The sequence below is a fragment of the Desmodus rotundus genome, chromosome 5 (assembly GCF_022682495.2).
Source record: "Desmodus rotundus isolate HL8 chromosome 5, HLdesRot8A.1, whole genome shotgun sequence".
NCBI classification, from domain to species: domain Eukaryota; kingdom Metazoa; phylum Chordata; class Mammalia; order Chiroptera; family Phyllostomidae; genus Desmodus; species Desmodus rotundus.
In genome coordinates, this window is record NC_071391.1 from 98,716,376 (window position 1) to 98,736,405 (window position 20,030).

Below are 20,030 nucleotides of genomic sequence, written 5' to 3' on the forward strand. Positions count from 1 at the left end.
TCATATCAAGCATTTTCTCTGACCACAAGGGACTGAAACTAGAAACCAACCCCAAAGGAAAAAACCCCAAACACTCAAAATCATGGAGATTGAACAGCATGTTATTAAACAATGAATGGGTCAAGAATGAGATTAGGGAAGAAATGAAAAACTTTCTGGAAACAAACAAAAATGAACTCACAACAACACAAACCTATGGGACACAGCAAAGGCAGTCCTGAGAGGGAAGTTCATAAGAGACCTACCTTAAAAAGATAGAAATATTTCAAACAAACAACCTAACCCTACACCTACAAGATCTCAAGGAACAACAACAAAGACAGCGCAGAGCAAGCAGAAGGAAGGAAATAACCAAGATCAGAACAGAGTTAAATGACATACAGACCAAAAGCAGAATTGTAAGGATCAATGAATCCAGGAGCTGGTTCTTTGAAAAGGTAAACAAAATCGACAAGTCTTTAAGCAGGGTCATCAAGAAAAAAAGAGAGAGGATCCAAATAAACACAATCAGATATGAAAGACGAGATATTACAACAGATACCACAGAAATACAAAGGATTGTAAGAAAGTATTATGAAGAAGTATATGCCAAGAAATTTGAAAACCTAGGTGAAATGGACAGATTTCTAGAAAAATATAATCTTCCAAAACTGAATGAAGAAGAAGCAGGAAGCCTGAAAAGACCAATAACAGCAGATGAAATTGAAGCAGTCATCACAAAACTCGCAACACACAAAAGCCCTGGACCAGATGGTTTCACAGGAGAATTCTACAAAGCATTTAAGGAAGAGCTAACCCCTATCCTTCACAGACTATTGGAAAAAATCCAAACTGATGGAAGACTCCCAAACTCTTTTTATGAAGCCAGCATCATCCTAATCCCAAAACCAGATAAAGACACAATGAAGAAAGAAAACTTCAGGCCAATATCGCTGATGAACATAGATGCTAAAATTCTCAACAAAATATTGGCAAACCACATCCAGCAATATATACATTAAAAAGATAATACACCATGACCAAGTGGGATTCATCCCAGGGATGCAAGGATGGTACAATATTTGCAAATCAATAATCATAATACATCACATCAACAACACCAAAGACAAAAATCACATAATCATAACAATAGATGTGGAAAAAGCATTTGATAAGGTACAGCACCCATTTCTGATAAAAACACTCAGCAAAGTGGGAATAGAGGGAGCATTCCTCAACATAATAAAGGCCATATATGAGAGACCTACAGCCAACATCATACTCAATGGGCAAAAACTTAGAGCTTTCCCACTAAGATCAGGAACAAGACAAGGATGCCCTCTCTCACCACTCCTATTCAACATAGTATTGGAATCCCTAGCCACAGCAATCAGACAAGAAAAAGCAATAAAAGGCATCCAAATTGGAAAGGAGGAAATGAAACTGTCACTGTTTGCAGATGACATGATAGTGTACATGGAAAATCCTATAGACTCCTCCAAAAAACTACTCCACCAAATAAATGAATTTGGCAAAACAGCCGGATACAAAGTCAATACTCAGAAATCAAAGGCATTCCTGTACACCAACAATGAAACTGTAGAATCAGAAATCAGGAAAAAAATCCCATGTGATATAGCAACAAGAAAAATAAAGTACCTAGGAATAAACCTAACCAAGGAGGTAAAAGACCTGTACTCAGAAAACTACACAACACTGAAGAAAGAAATTAAGGAAGACACAAACAAACGGAAGAGTGTACCATGCTCATGGATTGGAAGAATTAACATCATCAAAATGGCCATACTACCCAAAGCAATTTATAGATTCAATGCAATCCCTATTAGAGTACCCATGATGTATTTCACACATATAGAAGTAACATTTCAGAAATTTATATGGAACCATAAACGACCCCGAATAGCTGTAGCAATTTTGAGAAAGAAGAACAAAGCAGGAGGGATCACCATACCTGATTTCAAACTGTATTCCAAGGCCACTGTAATCAAAACAGCCTGGTAGTGGCATAAAAACAGGCACATAGACCGATGGAACAGAAGAGAAAGCCCAGAAATAAACTCAAGTCTTTATAGTCAATTAATATTTGACAAAGGAGGCAGGAGCATAAAATGGGGCAAAAATAGCCTCTTCAACAATTGGTGTTGGGAGGTCTGGACAGCTACGGGCAAAAAAATGAAATTCGATCACCAACTTACGCCATACACAGAAATAAACTCAAGATGGATAAAAGACTTAAATATAAGTGGTAACACCATAAAAGTCCTAGAGGAAAACATTGGCAGGAAAATCTCAGACATTCCACGCAGCAACATCCTCACAGACATGACCCCTAAAGCAAGGGACATAAAGGAAAGAATAAACAAATGGGACCTCATCAAAATAAAAAGCTTCTGCATGGCTAAAGAAAACAGCACCAAATTACAAAGAGAACCAACAGTATGGGAAAACATATTTGTCAATGATACCTCAGACAAGGGCCTGATCTCCAAAATATATAAAGAACTCACACGACTCCACTCCAGGAAGACAAACAACCCAATTAAAAAATGGGCAAAGGACTTGAGGACTTGAACAGACACTTCTCCAAGGAAGACATACAGAGGGCCCAGAGACATATGAAAAGATGTTCAGCATCACTGGCCATCAGGGAGATGCAAATTAAAACCACAATGAGGTACCATCTCACACCAGTCAGAGTGGCCAACATAAATAAATACCAAACAAACATTGGAGAGGATGCGGAGAAAAGGGAGCCCTTGTGCACTGTTGGTGGGAATGCAGACTGGTGCAGCCACTTGGAAAACAGTATGGAATTTCCTCAGAAAACCGAAAATGGAACTGCCCTTTGACCCAGCAATTCCGCTGCTGGGATTATACCCTAAGAACCATGGAACACCAATCCAAAATAACCTATACACCCCAATGTTCATAGCAGCACAATTTACAAGAGCCAAGTGGTAGAAGTAACCGAAGTGCCCATCAGCAAATGAGTGGATCCAAAAACTATGGTACATTTACACAATGGAATTCTACGCAGCAGAGAGAAAGAAGGAGGTTATACTTTTTGCAACAGCATGGATGGAACTGGAGAGCATTATGCTAAGTGAAATAAGCTGGGCGATGAGAGACAAATATCGTATGATCTCACCTTTAACAGGAACATAATCAACAAGAGAAAAAAGCAAAGAAAATATAACCAGAGACATTAAAGTTAAGAATAATCTAACAATAGTCAGAGGGAAGTGGGGAGGGGACAGTGCAGACAGGGGTTTACAGGAACTACTATAAAGGACACATGGACAAAATCAAGGGGGAGGGTGGAGTCGGGGGAAGGAGGTGGGTTCAGCTAGGGTGGGATGGAGGGATGGGGAGAAAATTCAGACAACTTTAATTGAATAAAAATAAAAAAAATATTGTTTCCAATTTTAAAATAGCTCATATACCATGATCGAGTGGGATTCATCCCAGGGATTCAAGGATGGTACAATATTTGCAAATCAATAAACATAATATATCATATAAACAAAGGGAAAGGCCAAAATGACATGATGATATCAATAGATGTGGAAAAAGCATTTGATAAATTACAGTACCCATTTATGAGAAAAAAAAAAAAACCTCAGCAAACTGTGAGTAGAGGGAACACACCTCATATAATAAAGGCCATATACAAGAAGTCTACAAACATCATATTCAATGGGCAAAAAAAAGCTTTCCCATTAAGATCACGATCAAGGCAAGGTTGTCCACTTTCACCACTTCTATTCAATGTAGTATGGGAAGTTCTAGACACAGCAATCAGACAAAAAAAGAAATAAAAAGCATTCAAATTGGGAAGGAGGAATTAAAACTGTCATTGTTTGCAGATGGCATGATAGTGTACATAGAAAACCCTATAGACTACAACAAGAAATACTCAACCTAATAAGTGAATTTGACAAAACAGCAGGACACACAGTCAACACTCAGAAATTGAAGGCATTTTTGTACACCAATAATGAAACATCAGAAACAGAAATGAGGGAAAAAATCCCATTTGTTATAACAACAAGAACAATAAAGTACCTAAGAATAAACTTAATCAAGCAAGTAAAATACCTGTACTCAGAAAACTACACAACACTGAAGAAAGAAACTAAGGAAGACATAAATAAGTGGAAGCATATACCATGTCATGTTTTGGAAGGATTAACATCATCAAAGTGTCCATACTCCCTGAAGAAATTGATGGATTCAATGAGATCCCTATTAAAATACCAATGACAGCCCTGTCTGGTGTGGTTCAGTGGGTTGAGCACTGACCTGTAAACCAAAGTGTTGCTGGTTTGATTTCCACTCAGGGCACATGCCTGGGTTGCTGGACAAGTCCCTGGTAGAGGGTGCATGAGAGGCAACCACACATTGATGTTTCTCTCCCTCTCTTTCTCCCTCCCTTCCCATCTCTCTAAAAATAAGTAAGTAAGTAAGTAAGTAAGTAAGTAAGTATGTAAATAAATAAATAAATAAAATACCAAGGACTTTTTTCACAGATATAGAACAAACACTTCAAAAATTTATATGGAACTATAAATGACCCCAAATAGCCTCAGCCCTTTTCAGAAAGAAGAAAAAAGTTGGGGGGATCACAATACCTGATATCAAAAGTATATTATCAGCCCACTGTAATCAAAATAGTCTGGTACTGACATAAGAACAGACACATAGATCAATGGAAGAGAATACAGAGCCCAGAAATAAACCCAAGGTTCCATGGTAAATTAGTATTTGACAAAGGGGGCAGGAGCATAAAATAGAGTAAAAATATCCTCTTCAACAAGTGGTATTCTGCCCATCTGGACAGCTTCTTGCAATAAAATGAAACTCGACCACCAACTTACACCATACACAAAAATAAACTCAAGATGGATAAAAGATTTAAGTAGAAGTCAGGACACCATGAAAGTCCTAGAGGAGAACATACAAGGGACAATTTCAGATATCCCACACAGCAATATTCTCACCGATATGTCCCCTAGAGCAAGGGACATAAAGGGGAGCATAAACAAATGGGACTTCAACAAAATAAAAAGGTTGTGCATAGCTGAAGGAAACATCAGCAAAATGAAAAGGGAACCAATTGTATGGGAAAATATATTTGCTAATGATACCTCGGACAGGGGTTTGATCTCCAAAATATATAAAGAACTCACACAACTCCACTCCAAGAAGACAAGCAACACAATTAAAAAATGGGCAAAGGACTTGAACAGACACTTCTCCAAGGAAGACATACAGCGGGCTCAGAGATAAATGAAAAGATGCTCAGCATCGCTAGCCATCAGAGAGATGCAAATTAAAACCGTAGTGAGATACCATTTCACCCTGTTAGAATGGTAATCATAAACAAATCAACAAACAATAAGTGCTGGGGAGGTTGTGGAGAAAAAGGAACCCTAGTGCACTGTTGCTGGGAATTTGGACTGGGGCAGCCACTGTGGAAAACAGTATGGAATTTCCTCAGAAATCTAAAAATGCAACTGCCTTTTGACCTGGCAATTCCACTGCTGGGATTATACTCTAAGAATCCTGAAACACCAATCCAAAAGAACCTTGTACCCCAATATTCATAGTAGCACAATTTACAATAGCCAAGTGGTGGAAGCAACCTAGGTGTCCATGACTAAATGAATGGATTAAAAAACTGTGGTACACTTACACAATGGAATACTACACAGTAGAAAGAAAGAAGGAGCTCCTACCCTTCGTGACAGCATGGATGGAACTGGAGAGCATTATGCTAAGTGAAGTAAGCAAGACGGTGAAAGACAAATACCATATGATCTCACCTTTAAGTGGAACCTAATCAATAAAACAAAGAAGCAAGCAAAATATAACCAGAGACATTGAAATAAAGAACAAACTGACAGTGACCAGAGGGGTGGGGGGAAGGGGGATAATGTAGGAAAGAAGGGAAAGGGTCATCTATAAAGGACTCATGGACAAAGTTAAAGTGGGGAAGGATTGAGGGTGGGTGGTGGTGGCAGGTGGGGAAGAGGAAAGTGGTGATGGGAAAATGGAGACAACTGTACTTGAACAATAATAAATAATTAAATAAAATAGATGAGAAAAAAAAGAACAAAGTGTGAAACTAAAAGGCCATGATATAAATAAAATAAACTGAGAGTAAATTTGCAGATATTTGAAATTTGAGATAGAAAGTGCTATTTAGACTGAGATGGTCAAACATGGCAGGTTGAACCCACACTTTTTATCTCCTCCCCTTGCAGAGAATCCAATAAAGTTCTAAGAAAGAAACAATCAATACGTAAATGCAAAATTAGTGAAGAGATTGCTAATAGGTAGAGGCTTCAACAAAAACAGTGGGAGAAGGAAAGTAGATAGCGAAGCAAAGGAAGGGCAAGCTGGCCTGTTTTCCAGGAGGATCTGGGGATGAGGGAGCCAGCAAGCCCTGTATACCTCCCAGTAGCTCATATATGGACCTTCCCAGTGAAGGGAGTGGGTGTGGGACACAGTGCTAGACATAGGCCATCCCTCAAGGTTGAGAGGCCTGTTCATCCCGCTGCTCTTTTTCATTACAAGTTTACCAGTGCTTTTTAAGTCTTTAAAAACCATCTGTATGTACTCCAGTTTAATAACAATGAAATGGCATTTTAAGTAGAGAAAGATAACTTTTGAAAGAATCATTTTTCACTTCTCCCTACTCCCCTTTCATTAGAAAAGATCCCAAACAGGCCACATAAAAGCAGAGCTCTCTCAATGGCTGGCCTCTCCTTTATCTGCTGGGGAGACCCCTCAGACAGCTTTATGGGAACCTCAGGATTCCAGGGACATGAGTTTGAAAACCACAGTGAAAACTACAGAACTGGAAGCTTCATCGGCTCTCAAGCAGTTGTGTTCCCTTTCTGGAAGTGTGAGTTATGTCTCAGCCCCTTGCTGAGCACTGTGCATGGAGTTAGCTGGACTGCCATTTCAGCAGCCCCCTAATCACTTTCTTAATTTATTTTTTTAAATTTTTTTTTAGGTTTGAATTTCAGCTTTTTAAAAATTATATTTATTTATTTATTTTTATTCAGTTACAATTGTCTGCATTTTCTCCCCTTCCCTCCACCCCACCCCAGCCAGTCCCACCTCCCTCCCCCACCTCTAACCTCCCCCTTGATTTTGTCCTTGTGTCTTTTATAGTAGCCCCTAATCACTTTCTTATCAGCAACCAGGGGCATCAGGGACTCCAGCTAAACATAGAAGCACGTCCTGCCCTCGCTGGTGTGGCCCAGGTGTTTGGAGTGTCATTCTGAAACCTAAAGGTTGCTGGTTTGATTCCTGGTAAGGACACATATCTGCATGGCAGATTCAACCCTCAGTCTGGACACATACAGGAGGCAATCAATCAATGTTTCTCTCTCTTCCTTCTCCCCACCTCAAAAGCAACGAAAAAAAAAAGTCCTCATGTAAGGATAAATAAATAAATAAGCACATCCTAAAACAATTCACAGGCATGGAAAACCTTGAGCTTCTTGTGGGGTTTGCTCACACTGGTGAGTATCCTTCAAAATCAGCAAAAGGCAAACTCATAGTTTCAAGCAGAAGCTTTTTCGAAATGATTCTTTTTTAAAAAAAATGATTTTTTGAAATGGCTATTCCCAGATTTTAGAGCACTGCCACAAAGAAGGATCTGGAGAAAAACATTTTACAGAGGAGGCAGTGTATGGGTGATCTGGATGATTTGAAACATAATCAGGGAAACTGGGGGAGCTAGGAGCAACGTGTCTATATTTCATCCTGCAGAGAATGTGGGAAAACAAGGGGAACCCCTGAGGACTGTGCTATCCATCCACCTCCCAGGCAGTGGTGGAGAGAGACCACTGAAGGAAAATATGAAAATGGGAGAGGAGAGACACTCACAAAATTCAGTGAACCCAGCAACCCATTCCCTTGGTGTCATTAACAGCATTTCAGGTCAGTGTTATGCGTGCCTTTTCCATAGAATTATTCTAAAGAAACTATAAAGATTTGGTGATGCATGCTAAGCATTTTCTTTTTTGGGCAGGAAGAATCAGTGAACCAGGGCCCTGACTATGTTGACAATTCAGATTCTGCTGATACTTTATGCATTTGTGTTCCTCACTCCCCTGTCCCTGCACTGGACAGATACAGTCTGGATTTCATTTGGTTTTTGTTGTTGTTGTTATTGTTGTTTTTCATGGAAGATTTTTTTTAAAAATTCTTATTGTTATTCAATTACAGTTGTATGCCTTTTCTCCCCATCCCTCCACCCGACCCCAGCTCAATCCACTTCCCTCCCCCACCTCCACCCTTCCCCTTGATTTGGTCCATGTGTCCTTTATAGTAGTTCCTGTAATCCCCTCTCCCCACTGTCCCCACCCCACTCCCCCCTGGCTATTGTTAGATTGTTCTTAACTTCAGTGTCTCTGGTTATATTTTGTTTCCTTTTTTCTTCTATTGATTATGTTCCAGTTAAAGGTGAGATCATATGGTATTTGTCCCTCACCGCCTGGCTTATTTCACTTAGCATAATGCTCTCCAGTTGAATCCATGCTGTTGCAAAGGGTATAAGCTCGTTCTTTCTCTCTGCTGTGTAGAAATCCATTGTGTAAATGTACCATAGTTTTTGGATCCACTCGTTTGCTGATGGACACTTGGGTTGCTTCCAGTACTTGGCTATTGTAAATTGTGCTGCTATGAACATTGGGGTGCACAGGTTCTTTTGGATTGGTGTTTCAGGGTTCTTAGGGTATAATCCCAGCAGCGGAATTGCTGGGTCAAAGGGCAGTTCCATTTTCGGTTTTCTGAGGAAATTCCATACTGTTTTCCACAGTGGCCTCACCAGTCTGCATTCCCACCAACAGTGCACTAGGGTTCCCTTTTCTCCGCATCGCCTCCAACATTTGTTTGTGGATTTGTTCATGTTGGCCACTCTGACTGGTGTGAGATGGTACCTCATTGTGGTTTTAATTTGCATCTCCCTGATGGCCAGTGATGCTGAACATCTTTTCATATGTCTCTGGGCCCTCTGTATGTCTTCCTTGGAGAAGTGTCTGTTCAAGTCCTTTGCCCATTTTTAATTGGGTTGTTTGTCTTCCTGGAGTGGAGTCGTGTGAGTTCTTTATATATTTAGGAGATCAGCCCCTTGTCTGAGGTATCATTGGCAAATATGCTTTCCCATACTGTTGGTTCTCTTTGTAATTTGGTGCTGTTTTCTTTAGCCATGCAGAAGCTTTTTATTTTGATGAGATCCCATTTGTTTATTCTTTCCTTTATGTCCCTTGCTTTAGGGGTCATGTCTGTGAGGATGTTGCTGCGTGGAATGTCTGAGATTTTCCTGCCAATGTTTTCCTCTAGGACTTTTATGGTGTTACCACTTATATTTAAGTCTTTTATCCATCTTGAGTTTATTTCTGTGTATGGCGTAAGTTGGTGATCGAATTTCATTTTTTTGCCCGTAGCTGTCCAGACCTCCCAACACCAATTGTTGAAGAGGCTATTTTTGCCCCATTTTATGCTCCTGCCTCCTTTGTCAAATATTAATTGACTATAAAGACTTGAGTTTATTTCTGGGCTTTCTCTTCTGTTCCATCGGTCTATGTGCCTGTTTTTATGCCACTACCAGGCTGTTTTGATTACAGTGGCCTTGGAATACAGTTTGAAATCAGGTATGGTGATCCCTCCTGCTTTGTTCTTCTTTCTCAAAATTGCTACAGCTATTCGGGGTCGTTTATGGTTCCATATAAATTTCTGAAATGTTACTTCTATATGTGTGAAATACATCATGGGTACTCTAATAGGGATTGCATTGAATCTATAAATTGCTTTGGGTAGTATGGCCATTTTGATGATGTTAATTCTTCCAATCCATGAGCATGGTACACTCTTCCGTTTGTTTGTGTCTTCCTTAATTTCTTTCTTCAGTGTTGTGTAGTTTTCTGAGTACAGGTCTTTTACCTCCTTGGTTAGGTTTATTCCTAGGTACTTTATTTTTCTTGTTGCTATATCACATGGGATTTTTTTCCTGATTTCTGATTCTACAGTTTCATTGTTGGTGTACAGGAATGCCTTTGATTTCTGAGTATTGACTTTGTATCCGGCTGTTTTGCCAAATTCATTTATTTGGTGGAGTAGTTTTTTGGAGGAGTCTATAGGATTTTCCATGTACACTATCATGTCATCTGCAAACAGTGACAGTTTCATTTCCTCCTTTCCAATTTGGATGCCTTTTATTGCTTTTTCTTGTCTGATTGCTGTGGCTAGGGATTCCAATACTATGTTGAATAGGAGTGGTGAGAGAGGGCATCCTTGTCTTGTTCCTGATCTTAGTGGGAAAGCTCTCAGTTTTTGCCCATTGAGTATGATGTTGGCTGTAGGTCTCTCATATATGGCCTTTATTATGTTGAGGAATGCTCCCTCTATTTCCACTTTGCTGAGTGTTTTTATCAGAAATGGGTGCTGTATCTTATCGAACGCTTTTTCCGCATCTATTGATAGGATCATGTGATTTTTGTCTTTGCAGTTATTGATGTGATGTATTATGTTTATTGATTTGCGAATATTGTACCATCCTTGCATCCCTAGGATGAATCCCACTTGGTCATGGTGGATGATCTTTTTGATGTATTGCTGGATGCAGTTTGCCAATATTTTGTTGAGAATTTTAGCATCTATGTTCATCAGTGATATTGTCCTGAAGTTTTCTTTCTTCATTTGGTCTTTATCTGGTTTTGGGATTAGGATGATGCTGGCTTCATAAAAAGAGTTTGGAAGTCTTCCATCCTCTTGAATTTTTTGGAATAGTCTGTGAAGGATAGGGGTTAGCTCTTCCTTAAATACTCTGTAGAATTCTCCTGTGAAACCGTCTGGCCCAAGGCTTTTGTGTGTCGGAAGCTTTTTGATTAATGTTTCAATTTCATCAGGTGTTATTGGTCTGTTCAGGCTTCCTGCTTCTTCTTCACTCAGTTTTGGAAAATTATATTTTTCTAGAAGTATGTCCATTTCACCTAGGTTTTCAAATTTCTTGGCATACAGTTCTTCATAGTAATTTCTTACAATCCTTTGTATTTCTATGGTATCCGTTGTAATCTCTCCTCTTTCATTTCTAATTGTGTTTATTTGGATCCTCTCTCTTTTTTTTCTTTATTAGCCTACTAAAGGCTTGTCGATTTTGTTAATCTTTTCAAAGAACCAGCTCCTGGATTCATTGATCCTTACAATTGTGCTTTTAGTCTCTATGTCATTTAACTCTGCTCTGATCTTGGTTATTTCCTTCCTTCTGCTTGCTCTTGGCTGTCTTTGTTGTTGTTCCTCGAGTTCTTGTAGGCATAGGGTTAGGTTGTTTGTTTGAAATGTTTCTATCTTTTTAAGGTAGGCCTGTATTGCTATGAACTTCACTCTCAGGACTGCCTTTGCTGTCCCCCATAGGTTTTGGGTTGTTGTGAGTTCATTTTTGTTTGTTTCCAGAAAGTTTTTGATTTCTTCCCTAATCTCGTTCTTGACCCATTCATTGTTTAATAGCATGCTATCCAGTCTCCATGATTTTGACTGTTTGGGGTTTTTTGTTCGGGGTTGGTTTCTAGTTTCAGTCCCTGCTGGTCAGAGAAAATGCTTGATATGATTTCAATTTTCTTGAATTTGTTGAGGCTTGCTTTGTGTACTATCATGTGGTCTATCTTTGAAAAAGTTCCATGGACACTTGAAAAGAATGTGTATTTTGCTTCTTTGGGATGAAAAGCTCTATATATATCAGTTCAGTCCATTTCATCTATGGTATTGTTAAGTGACACAATATCCTTCTTGATATTTTGTTTGGAAGACCTGTCCATTTTTGATAGTGGGGTGTTAAAATCCCCTACTATAATTGTGTTGCTGTCAATATCTTTCTTGAAGTCCTCCAAGATTTTCTTAATGTATTTGGGTGCTCCTATGTGGGTGCATATATATTTACAATGTTTATGTCTTCTTGGTGGATTCTTTCTTTGAGTATTATGAAGTGACCTTCTGGGTCTCTCTTTATGGCCCTTCTTTGGAAGTCTATTTTGTCTGATATGAGTATTGCTACCCCTGCTTTTTTTTCCCTGTCCGTTTGCTTGGAAAATTTGTTTCCATCCCTTCACTTTCAGTCTGTGTAGATCTTTTGTCCTGAGATGGGTCTCTTGTAGGCAGCATATGTGTGGGTCATGTTTTCTTATCCATTCAGCTATTCTATGTATTTGGATTGGAGCATTTAATCCATTTATGTTTAAGGTTATTATCGATAGGTAGTTATTCATTGCCATTTTTTCCTACTTGTGTTCCTCTGTCTTTCTCTTTTCCTTCCTTTCCTTAAAGCAGTCCCCTTAGCATCTCTTGCAGAGCTGGTTTGGTGGAAGCGTATTCTTTTAGACTTCTTTTGTCTGGGAAACTCTTTATTAGGCCTTCTATCTTGATTGAGAGCCTTGCTGGGTAAAGTAGTCTTGGTTGCAGGCCTCTGGTTCTCATTACTTGGAATATTTTTTGCCATTCTCTACTGGCTTGGAGCATTTCCATTGAGAAGTCAGTTGCTAACCTTATTGGGGCTCCCTTGTATGTTACTTCCTGTTTCTCCCTTGCTGCCTTTAAGATCCTCTCTTTGTCTTGGAATTTTGCCATTTTAATTATTATGTGTCTTTCAGTGGGCCTCTTTGGGTTCCTCTTGCTTGGGACTCTCTGTGATTCTTGGATTTGGGTGACTTTTTCTCTCCTCAGATTAGGGAAATTTTCCATCATTAGTTTTTCAAACAGGTTTTCTATTCCTTGCTCTTCTTCTTCTCCTTCTGGTATTCCTATTATACGGATATTGTTACGTTTCATGTTGTCCTGCATTTCCCTCATTGACTCTTCATTCTTTCTGAACCTCTTTTCCTTTTCTTGCTCTTTCGGGGTGTTTTTTTCTACTTTGTCCTCCAGCTTGCTGATCCGATCCTCTGCTTCATCAAGTCTGCTTTTCATTCCTTCTACTGTGTTCTTCAGTTCAGAAATTGTATTCTTCATTTCCTCTTGGCCCTTGTTGATAGTTTCTATTTCCTTTTTCATGTTGATATTGTTTGCAGTGAGTTCATTGTAGTTTCCCTGTTGTTTCTTGTAGTTCTCTGTGCGCTCAGTGAGCTCAGTGAGCTTCCTGATAACCATTGCTTTGAACTCAGTATCTGAAAGTTGACTTGCCTCTTTTTCAGTTAGCATTCTTTCTGAGGCTTCCTCCTTTCCTTTCATTTGGGGATTTTTTCTTTGTCTTCCCATTGTTTGTGAGGCTCTTCTTGTTAGCCTCTACTCCTTAAATTGATCTGTTCTGTTACCTGGGTTTATGGTATGAACTTCTATGGTAGAATGCCAGTGGGATTCGGTGGTGCTGTCTCCTTAATCTCCTGTGCTCACTGGTCTTGAGCTGACATTTATGGGTGTAACACGGTCTAACTCTGGTCTTTTCTGCACTCCAGGTTTTCCTGTCTCACCTGTGGGAAAAAGAGGAATGGGGGCAAAAAAAAAAAAAAAAAGGAAGGAGGGAAAAAGGGAATACAAAAGGAAAGAAAGGAAGGAAGAAGGAATAAAGAAAGATTGGAGGCAAGATAAGAAGGAATTTTAACAAAAATTAAAACATAGAAATAGATAAAAGAAGGCAGGAAGAAGGAATAAAAAAGGTAAAGGATGGAAGGAAGAAGGAATAAAAAAAGAAAGGTCTTAAAGGAAGAAGAAATTCAGGGGGAAAGGAGGAAAGAAGAAAAAAAGAAAAAAAGTCTTCTGCTTGCTTTAAACTTGTCAGGTTGGTTCTGCTGGTTCCTGTCTGTGGAACGGGAGGGGGTGGTTGAAAGGATTGGTTTCACTTTTCTCCCTTCCTGAGCCACACTCTTCGCTGTTGTTCAGCCTTCAGTCCAGTTCCTCCGGGTCCTTCTGCTTCCCACTAGGCCTTTAGTTCACCAGCTGTGCTGTCCTTGAGTTGCACCAATTAGAGGCAACTCACACTCCACCTTCTTGCTCTTTGCTTTCTTAGATGCTAGGGGCTCTGGGTGCTGCTATCGGGTAGTTCAGCCCCCTACTGGGTCAAGTCTTTCCGGGGAATGCAGTCTCCTCTAGCCCTGCAGCTCCCCTCTGCTGGGCGTTCTGCCTTCCTCCTAGAGAGCCAGTAGGCCCTGCAGGTTTCTAAGCGCAGGAGCTAGGTAGGAGCTTTCAGAACCCGTGCTTTTGGGTGTGGTGGCCTGCAGGCAGCCAGGCCGCTGATTGGGTTGTGTGGGCCTGGGTTGGCTGCGGTTTCCCGGCTTTGAGTCTGTGCGCAGGGGCAGCCAGCCACTGATCCGGTTGCACTCCCACCCAAGGTTTCAGGTGTGGGCGCCCAGCCAGGGTTTTAGGTGTTTGCGCCCACCCAGGCGCTTTTTGTCTGTGCGCCTAGGCAGCCGGGCCGCTTTTCACGGCGCGCGCCCACCCCGGGTTTCAGGCTTGGGCCCCAGCCCACCGATTGGGGTACGTGCCTACTGGGGCACTTTGGGTCTGGCACCCAGGCAGCCGGGCCGCTTATCAGGGTGTGCGCTCACCCGGAGTTTCAGTTGTGGGCCCCCAGTCCGCTGATCTGGGTGTGCACCAGCTGCGCTTCAGGTGAGCGCTGGGGCTGCTTTTCCACGTTCACAGTCCAGGGGTGGAGAGGGGAGGGACACCAGAGGCTGCGGCTGCTGCTGAGAGTTCTCTAACTAACTGCTGGGTGCCTCTATTTTCTTTTCCTTTTTGAGAAATTCTTCCCATTCAAGCCCCCCTGGTCCAAACAAGCACCTGGCTGCTCACACAGCCCAGTCTGGCTCTCTCCCGAGAATCCTGCAGCAGACCCTGCACCTGGGCTGGGGCTTCAGCTGCCCTGGTCCCCGAGCTGGTCCCAGGGACCTTATTGTCCTTAAGCACTCTTCTTACCGTCTTATCTTTCAATATCCTCTATCTTTGGTCTCTGATCTTCATATATGCTGGAATACTGTTGGCTGTTCGCTCTGCTCCTCAGATCAGCTAGGTATTTCACTGGCGTTCAGGGGAAGTGGACTCCGCTCCCACCTATCTCGCCGCCATCTTCAAGATCCAGGAAGATTTTTTAAATATATTTTATTGATTATGCTATTACAATTGTCCCATTTCCCCCCCTTTATTCCACTCTGCCCTGCACACCCTCTCCCACCCGCATTTCCCCCCTTTAGTTCATGTCCATGGGTCGTATGTATAAGTTCTTTGGCTTCTACATTTCCTATACTATTCTTAACCTCCCCTATCTGTTTTGTACCTACCATTTATGCTTATTACTCTCTGTACCTTTTCTCCCTCTCTCCCCCATCCCATTACCCTGTTGATAACCCTCCATGTGATCTCCATTTCTGTGATTCTGTTACTGTTCTAGTTGTTTGTTTTTGTACTGTTTTTGGGTGCAGATATTAATAGCTGTGAGTTTGTTGTCATTTTACTGTTTATATTTTTGATCTTCTCCTTTTTCTTAGATAAGTCCCTTTAACATTTCATATAATAGGGTCTTGGTGATGATGAACTCCTTTAACTTGACCTTATCTGGGAAGCACTTTATCTGCCCTTGCATTCTAAATGACAGCTTTGCTGGACAGAGTAATCTCAGATGTAGGTCCTTGCCTTTCATGACTTTGAATGTTTATTTCTAGTCCCTTCTTGTCTGTAAGGTTTCTTTTGAGCAATTAGCTGCTAGTCTAATGGGAACTCCTTTGTAAGTAGCTGCCTCCTTTTCTCTTGCTGCTTTTAAGATTCTCTCCTTACCTTTAATCTTGGGTCATGTAATTATGATGTGCCTTGGTGTGTGCTTCCTTGGGTGCAATTCTTTAAGACTCTCTGAGCTTCCTGGACTTCCTGAAAGTCTATTTCCTTTGCCAGACTGGGGAAGTTCTCTTCCATTATTTGTTCAAATAAGTTTTCAATTTCTTGCTCTGCCTCTTCTCCTTCTGACACCTCTATAATTAGGATATTGGAACATTGAAAGATGTCCTGGAGGTTCCTAAGCTTCTCCTCTTTTTTTTTTTTTTTGAGTTCTTGTTTCTTCATTCTGTTCTGATTGAATGTTTATTTCTTCCTTCTGGCCCACACTGTTGATTTGAGTCCCAGTTTCCTTCCCATCACTGTTGGTTCCCTGTACATTTTCCTTTATTTCACTTGTCATAGCCTTCACATTTTCCTCTATTTTGCTACCATATTCAACCAATTCTGTGAGCATTTTGATTACCAGTGTTTTGAACTGTGCATCTGATAGGTTGGCTATCTCTTCATTACTTAGTTGTATTTTTTCTGGCGCTTTGATCAGTTCTTTCATTTGGGCCTTTTTTTTTTTTCTCCACACACCTGTTATGTAGTAAGGGGCGGAGTCTTAGGTGTTCACCAGGTCAGGGGAACTCAGGGCTGCTTTGTGATGCTGTGTGTAAGGGAGGGGTCCGAGAGGGAACAGTGCCGCTTGTTCCACTCTCTGCCGGTTTTCAGTCACTTCCCCTGCTACTACCAAGCAAATTGGGCCCTTCTAGTGCTGATTCCCTGTGGGTGGGTTTGTGTACATTCTCGGACCCTGTGGGTCTCTCCAATGAACTCTTCTGTGAAGGTGGGAGTTTCTCCCACTGCCTCAATCCCCACAGGTGATTTCAGTCATGGGCTTTGAGGCTTTATTTCCCTGAACCGGGACCCTGGGTTGTGTAGTCTGTCTCGCTCCCCAGTTGTTCCTCCCAGTTTATCTGCACACGAATGTGGGACTGCCCTGTCTGCCAGCCACTGCCTCACCTGGTCCTCTAGCTGCTGCCTTTCTGTGATTCCTCTCCACCCCGCTTTCCACCTCACCCCTCCTACAGGTCTGGATGACTGTTTCTTCAACTCTTTGGTTTCAGACTTCCATACAGTTCGATTTTCTGTCAGTTCTGGTTGTTTTTGTTTTAAAATTTGTTGTTGTCCTTCTTTTGGTTGGACAAGGAGGCACAGTGTGTCTACCTACACCTCCATCTTGGCCGGAAGTTCATCTCATTTGGTCTTTATGACCTCGCAGCAAGTTGGCCTGGATGACAGTTTGCTTATTTTAGCTGCAGGGAGGGGAGGGGAGAAGAGACTCCCAGGGTCTGGGGCTCTTTACTAGGAAATGACAGCTGCAGACATTAAAGTAGAGGTCCCCTTCCTGCTGCAGGACTCCAGTGCCATGTTCCCCAGTAGGAATATGCTCAGTTCTAGAGGTCAGACCTGGGAGAGAGCATTCTACCCCAAGGTGCTCCCAACTTCTACCCAATACTTTAGTGGCCCTTCCCCAAAACTGCCTCTCTACATCTGTGTAACCCCTTCCCCATTGGCCACAAGCTCTATTCCCACCCTATGCTCCCAATTTCCTCTTTTTGACTGTCTTCCTGCCTGGTCCCACCCCTAACCTCATCAAAATTTGTTTCTTCTCTGTCCTGTGCTTTCAGTGATGCTTCTGCAGGTTTCAACGAGGTGATATGATAAACTGAAAATGTGAGAAGTCCTCCAGGAAAGATGCACTTGTTCTGAGCAGACTTGTATGTAGACCCATGCCTTAGCCCAGGGAAAATTGTCAGTCTGGCAGAAGACATTTTGTGAAACATTCCTGTGTTTCCTCTATTTGTTTCTTCAGTAAGTGCCGAAGGTGTTCCTCTCACATGTTTATAGTTTGGAGACAACTGAAATGGGCTTATCCAGAAAACCATACACTTAGCAGCTGTGGCAATTGTTTCTATGTAGACTCTACTAGATGTTTACCATGTCTTTGTGGCATTTCCTGGGTTGGGAATAGCAGCTCTTACTGAATTACTGGCAGGGTTTTAGGAGGTCAGGATACTGGGAAGGGTGCTCTAACCAATGTGCTCCCTTGTTTCTCATCCAGCTATTATTTCACATTGTCTTACTAGATACACCAGTGTCATTAAATAGTCAATGATAGTTTGAGCCATGTTCCTGAGATACTGGATCAGGAATGTGTTTACAGCCATTCCTCTTTGAATATCTCATACACAGGCTTTATATAATAAGCATAATGCTGAAAGAAGGCGGTGTTTTCCTCATCACTATGGCAGAGCCTCTCCCTGTGAACTGGGTGGCTCCATGTCATTGCTGCAGACACATCCATGGAGGCCCTGGCACCTGCTCATGAAGTAATTGTGGTTCTTCTTGCATCATCACAGGCTCACCTTCATCTGCAGACATAAGAGTCATCCAAGCCCCTGCTTCTGAGAAGGCCTGTACCTGTGCTCATGATCATGCTGCCAAAATATAGAGATCTGGAAGATACCATTTATTGTGTACTAGTGGATTCCACTGGCTTCCGGAAGCCCATGGTTCTTTGTTGGGATAAACCTTTATAAATCCTTTTTAAAAAAGTAATTCACTGATGTTTCAAGTTCACAATTCTTCATTTGACTTTGGTCCAGGTCAGTAGTTTTCAGCCTTGACTGCCCAGTAGCATCACCTGGTGATCTTTTAGATCTAAGAATGTCCTTGCAGTTAACACTACAGGGGACTTATTAGGATGCACATTCTCAGGCCTACCTCAGAACTACTGAATCAGAAATTCTGGTGGTGGGTTCAGGCAATCTATGTTTTATCAAGCCCTCTAGTGATTCTGATGCCCTCCCAAGTTCGAGAATCTATCCCACAGGAAAACAATTAATTCAGAATCTTGGGATGGGGTGAGGAAGCTTAACTTGGTTAAAGGTTTACCAGATGATTCTATTGTGTATCTGAGGTTGAGAAGATCTTGACCTTGCCTTGAGATTAAGATGATTTATAGAAGCAGAGACAAGGGGGTTAAAAAAGAAATGGGAAGAAACAGACTAAAACAGGAAGTTCTTTTGAAATGTACCAAGGATTTTCTTCTAATCAGATATGGTAGGATGACACTCTCAGAGACAATGGCCTTGAAAGAAGAGTTATTACTCAGAGTTCCCAAGAGGGTGGGGGCATGCCACACCTCACAGGGCCACATGGCGAAGTACCAGGGACAGTCTGGAGACAGAAGGTGCTAAGGGAGTGCATGGGCCACGCCCTTTATTGTAGTTATCCTGGTAAGAAATGGGTGAAGGAGGAGGTATGCTAAGTACATTTAGGTTCGGAGAGCTTGAATAATTTTAGTGAGATCAGGCTATTGGAATGGTCCCTAGTTAGCTGGTGCCTGGCCCTGGAGCACTTTAGGGCAGGGGAATATTGGCTTGGTGTGTGAGACTTAGATGAAGGAAGTGATTGGGAGTATGGGCTCTCAAATGGTTAGTTTGCATATCAAAGGCATGTGCACAGGCTAGTCCTTTGCTATCTCTAGGAAATAGATAACTAGGAGAGACAGTCTCTTCCCAGGTTCACAAGGCCGTGAAATGTCAAAGCATCATAAAACATAAAAAATTAAAAACATACTGAACATAGAAGTCGAGAAAGACAGACCCAGGTCGACTCTCAGGCTTGCTACTTACCAGCCATGTAAACTTGACTTCTCTCAATGCCATTTTCTTCCTCTCTAAAATGAAGATAATGACACTGATCTCATAGAGTGTGACAATGGACTATAATGTGTGACGCAACTGGAAAGCATTTAATACTTGAGAATAGAATAAAAATTAGCAAAAAAGCAATGGACTGAGAACTTGAAGTGAGAAGCAATGAGTCATACAATTTATACTTTCAATTTTCATAAGAGGACAGAGCCACTGACAGGCAGGATGCAGGCAGCTATGGCTATATGCATAAGAAGAGGACAGGGCTGGTTTTAGACTTGTTTCATGTGGCATCAAGACATCCAAGAGGAAGAGAGGAGTCATCTTGGCCCAGAGCTGCGAGGTTGAGACTTGGCAGAGGAGTCTTCTGGGGATGCAGACTTGGAGGGTAGGTGACCACTGCGGGAGAATGAGCAGGGAAGGTTACACCCAAGGCTAGGCTTCATTGGGGGCATGAGAGAGAGATGCTAGTGAAAAGGGATAGATATGCCACCCTTGTACAGCATAGGCTTGGCAATTAAGAATTGCAATTATCTGAAGCCATAGCTTTTTGAAAAA